We start from the raw sequence: 6000 nt of genomic DNA, 5'->3' as shown, positions 1-6000 counted from the left end.
AATATATTAGTAATTATTAATTTCCTGTAAATGTTACATGTTTACATTATTTCTGATTTAGTCTCATCTCCACAGCTTCTCAAGACTTCATGTTTAATGGAGTCCAGGAAAGCTTCAGCTACTACTCCTTAATACTTTTCCTGTTGTAGAAAATAAGTCATCACTGGTTTTGTATTTCATGCTGCCCCACTTGCCAGGTTTTACTGAGATCTTTAGCCACAGGCATTCTGTCTCCTTGTAGCCTCTCAATTCTACTTGACCACCAATAATTTTGGCAGTCTTTCCACAGATTTGCCATTTGGAATTTGAGATATCTCTTAGTTTTGTTGCAAATGAATTTGTTTTTCTGTTTCTCACTCTTCTCCTTGTTTGCATTGATTTATAAAGAGAAAGGGAAAAAATGCCAAGTTAACTTCACCATTTGTAGCTATAAATCTTTCCACACACTTTTCACTGGTCTTGAGAACATAATGTGAACTGGGTTTAGAAGTGTAGAATTGAAGAAGCTATAGTGTTGGGACTCAATTTTTTTTTGTATTTGTTTGCTTTTCTATTTAAGTTTCATTTAGGGTAGTTACAAATGCTCTGGACACATACAGGGAAAAAATGTTTCTGCTACATCAATAAGTTTCTTTACATTGATAGCCTCACTTATATGTTGAAGTCATGTACAGTAATTTAGTAAATTGAAAGGTCCCTACATTTCTGGCATTATGTATACTTCTGACAATTAGAACACCAAATTAATAATAATAGGTAATTAGGGATGTAGCACAAAGCCCAAATGTTAAGCAGCTATGGAAAGCATTGAATTTGTAGGTTAGTTTCAAATATAGCTTCATATTGATGCTCAGAAGAGTAGACAGTACAAAATAATCAAAGGAACATATACAAGATGTTTAGGACTTATTTTCATAAGAATTTTTGTTCTAAAGTGGTATTTATGGGGACGCCTGGGTGGCTCAGTCGTTAAGCATCTGCTTTTGGCTCAGGGCGTGATCCCAGGACTCTGGGATCAAGCCCCATATCAGGCTCCCTGCTGAGAGCCTGCTTCTTCCTCTCCCACTCCCCCTGCTTGTGTTCCCTCTCTCGCTGGCCGTCTCTCTCTCTGTCAAATAAATAAATAAAATCTTTAAAAAAAATAAAGTGGTATTTACTTTTCTGCATCTTTTCAATTCATCATAAATTTCTAAGATTCATAAATATATTTACAAGTATTTGTGGAAATAAAAAGTAACCGAACTTTCTTTTGTCCATTTGTGAAAAAAAAGATACCGATGTAACACATTTTAGCTTTAAAGAAGTTCTTGCATTTAAAGGTAACTTCTCATGAGAAAATTTTGAGAAGTATATTTGAGAGATTAAAATCCATTCAAAAATAGCAATGTCACAGTATCCTTCTTGAGTACCAGACTTTTTCCCGAATCAAATACAATCTTCAAATTGTAGATTTTTCCTATAAAGAATTTCAATATGAAATAATTTAAGTACAATATTATTTTCTCTTAGGAATAATATCATAATAAGAGATTACATTACTGTAAAGGGTATAATGACCATACTTTTTATAAACGTGTTAAATCTATTATCAGTGATGCTTGTATAATGCAGAGTTTAAGTTTTTTTAATGATTTATATACCCATTCTGTAGTTAGTTACAATAATAAATTACATTTATTTTTGTTTATGTGATTTCACTAAATACAATAATCATTTAAATACCTTCATCTTTTTTCACCTATCAAAAGTTTTTTATACAATTTACCACTCTTTATAGGAAATACTATATTCCTTTCTGTGACAGTTTATTTTCCTGCTTTTCCTTTTATTTGTTTGACCAATTCTTTGAAAGGTACTACTTTGTTAGTACCTCTTTCTCTAACAAATCATAAATATTGGGATTTACTTAGGGCTTCCTTTTATTTACCACCCACACCCATTCCATCATCATTTGATTCATTCTGATACCCAAATACATATGTCAAAATATGTTTCTGCATTTTTTCTTTTTCTTCTATTCCTTCATCTAACTGTCTCATTTTTCTTCAGTCTCACTCTCAGTGACTACTTCAGTTAGCTATTGCTGTGTAGCAAACTACTCCAAATGTTAGTGGCTTAAAAACACACTGAATTATTATTATTTGTGAACCGAGCTGAATGGGCAGTTCTTTGGCTGTTCTCATTTGGTCTTATTTATGCAATTACAGTTAGGTGGCAGCTGCAATGGTTGTAAAGCCCAGGATTATATCACACAAATTTTGCAGTTGGTGCTAGCAGATGGTTGGGGCACCTCAGTTCTCACCCATATGGTCTCTTATCCTCTAATATGTTGAATCAGCGTCTTCAAAAGAATTCTTCTTAAGACAGCATTCTAAGAGGGCAAGAGCAAAATTTCAAAGCCCCAATATAGCACCATGACATCATGCAGTTCAACCACTTTAAATACTATCAATTTGCTGTTGACAACTGAATTTGTATCTTTATCATTAACCTCTTTGTGATCTCTAGACTTGTGTATCCAGCTGTCTACTCATCATGTCTACTTGGATGTGTAATAAATATCTCAAACTCAAAAGAATAAAAATATTGATTTTCCTAACCTATACTTCCATCAATATTCTCTATATTCAGAAAATTTATCCATTAGGCAAATATTGATTGAACATCTATTATACTAGATGTTATTTTAGACAATGGATATGACAGTGAAAACACAGACAACATTCATGGTTTTATGGGGTATGTATTCTAGTAGTGAGGTCAACAAATAAAAAATAAAGTGTCACGGGGCGCCTGGGTGGCACAGCGGTTAAGCGCCTGCCTTCGGCTCAGGGCGTGATCCCGGCGTTACGGGATCGAGCCCCACATCAGGCTCCTCTGCTATGAGCCTGCTTCTTCCTCTCCCACTCCCCCTGCTTGTGTTCCCTCTCTCGCTGGCTGTCTCTATCTCTGTCAAATAAATAAAATCTTAAAAAAAAAAAATAAAGTGTCAGGTAATAAGTTCTAAGAAGGAAATAAGTAGGACAAGGAATAAAGAGTGATGAAAATTGCTATTTAATACAGGGAGATCAGGAAAAACCTCTTTGATCAGGTGACATCTGAATAGAGACCAAAATGAAGTGAGGAGTGAGCCATGTGTATACAAATGAAAATTATGCAATGAGCATCGTCCAGTTGCTCAAGTCCCAAACTTATACATTATCTTTAAATCCTTGCATTCATTCCTTCACTACTCTTTAAAATTGGAGCTAATTGAATTGACTTTAATTTTAAAATATATTCCATATTTGTCTACTTCTTTCCAGTTCAATTGCTATCACTTTGTTCTAAGTTATTATCTAGCCTCGTGTACCAAATTGTTCAACTAATATGCAGCTCTCAATTCATTTCACCTTGCAGCCAGAATGATATTTTAAAACTGTGAATCAAATGATATGACTCCTCTGCTTAAAATTTGACTTCCAATTACACTTAGGTTTCAATACAAAATCTTTAAACTGGTCCAGAGTGCCTCATGACCCAACTCTTGTTTACTACTGTAGCTCCATTCTGTTTGATTTTTCCTTTGGTTTCTAGCTTCAACAATTCTGTTTTTCAAATTTGGCCTTAGAGCTGCAGGGCATAGAATTGGCTTAAAGTCGTACACACCCTTCTCCATTCTCCATATAACTACTAACTCATGCTTCATGTCTCAGCTCAAATGTCACCTTTTTTCTGCAATCCCTAGATTAGCCTAGTACACTGTACTTTTGAGAACACAAATTTTATGACATTTTATTGAAATTAGTGGTTTAATTTTCTAGCTTTTCTGTTGGACAGTAAGTTCAGTGATGTTAGGTAATATATTTGTTGTGTTTATCATAACATTGATATTTTATTATTTTGTACAGTTTAACTTCCTATTTTCCCTAACTAAAAGGTAAGCTCTCTGAAAGCAAAGATCACATTAGTTTGTTCATCTCTATCTGCTCCCCATCCTTAAAAAGTTCTAGAATATAGTAGACACTTAGGAAAATGTTTTCAAATTTGTGTGTAAATTTTCAATATACACACAGAAAAGTGAACATCTAAGTATACACCTCAAAAAATGATACCAGCTGAATACACTTATGTAACTATTATCCAGATTCAGAAACATAATAGTACTAACGCTCTAGAAACCCACTTGTGCTCCCTACCTATCATTACCCATGCCTCAGGGTAACCACTATCCTGATATCTACCAATAAAGATTAGTTTTGTGGTTTTTCACACTTTATATAATTGGAAAATACAGTAGGTACCCTTTTGTGTCTAAATTCTTTCACTCAGCATTACATTTATAAGATTTACCCATGTCACTTGGTGTTGTTGCACTTTTTATTTATGATTGTTATGTAATATTTTTTTCTGTGAATATACCAATATTTATTCACTGTACTATACATAAAAAACTTCAAGTTTGAGGGTTTTACAAATAGTGCTGCCATAGATGTTCTAATTCATGTTCTTTGGTGAGCAAAATGTAGGCATTTCGTTAATTACATGCCAAGGTGCCAAAGTAGAATTGCTGGGTTAGAGTAGACATATGTTTAGCTTTAGTAGGTACTACCAAACAGTTTTCCAAAGCAGTTGCACCAGTTTATACTTCCACCAACAGAGTAAGAGAGTTATAGTTGTTTTATATTACCCTTGCCAACATATATTTTTAATTTGTTCATTTTAGTTATATTGGGGGATTTGTAGGGTACTTTATTGTGGTTTTATTTTGCATTTTTCCTGATAACTGATAAGGTTTAGCACATTTTCATGCATTTTATAATCACTTAAATACCCTCTTTTGTGAATTGCCTGTTCAAGTCTTCTTCCCATGTTTCTATTTAGTTGTCATAAATCACATTTTAGTAAATGTATAGATCTATTTCTGCACTTTCTCTTCTGTCTTGTTGGTCAGTGTTCTTTTTTTTATAATAATCAATAATTATTGAATACACAAGTGTATATAAGGTTTATTTGCACAACATGTGTAAGTATAAAACCTCAAGGAAACAATGGGGCCTCATGAAACATTTGGTTTATTTTACAACCAAAAGTAATAAGAAGCATCTCATTATTTATATCAAACAGAAAATAACCTACATTAGTGTTATAAAATTTGTTTGAGTAATACCATGTGTACATTCAAGAAATTTTGACAAACAGGAATCAAGGTCCATGAAATTGTACATTCACATCTTCCCTCTATTTTTTGCTCATAAATTATTAGTAGCTTATCAGATTTCTGTTGTATTTTTCTCTCAATTTGAGAAGCTCCAAAAATTCCATCACTTTAAGGGCTTATGAAGTATAAAATAACAGCATTATTCTTTGATATTCACATTGTATATATGCATCAGTTGTGTATTGATATGCAAAAGAAATCAAGCAAAAGAATTAACCCCATGAGGATTATTTTAAACAATTGCTTACTGACATTCAGTCAACAGAATTCTAGTTTTTTATTTTAGGTGAATCAATGTGGGCAGTGTGCACCTGATTGATTTATTCCTTCTACAAATATTTATTGAACACCTACAAATATGCAAACTAACAAACTAACAAATAATGAGAGGAGTAGCAGAAAATAGCTACTATGCATAGAATTTTAAAAAGAATAATGCAGGTGTTTTGCTTGCTCTTTAAATTTACTGGTTAGGAATCACCTCTTTGATGTGATATTTAAGCTGAGATGTGAAGAATGAGAAGGATCCAGCTGTAGTAGTTTTGGAGAAAGGGGGAAGGTGTTGGTAGATTCCAGGCAGAAGTAAACAACTAATACCAAGCCCATCATTTGTTCGTGTAATGAAATAATTCCAGTGTGGCAGGACCATGGTAACTGAGAGTAAGAGTGATAAGAGATGAACTTATGGACATGGTCAGAGAAAAGATCATATAAGACTTTGCAAGCCAAAAGCACTTTATATTTATTTATTTATTTTAAATAATAATATTTTTAAATTATATTATGTTAGTCACCATACA

This window comes from Ursus arctos, chromosome X, assembly GCF_023065955.2.
Source record: "Ursus arctos isolate Adak ecotype North America chromosome X, UrsArc2.0, whole genome shotgun sequence".
Taxonomy (NCBI): Eukaryota; Metazoa; Chordata; class Mammalia; order Carnivora; family Ursidae; genus Ursus; species Ursus arctos.
The sequence above is the reverse complement of the archived record's forward strand: the minus strand, read 5'-3'. Positions refer to the sequence as shown.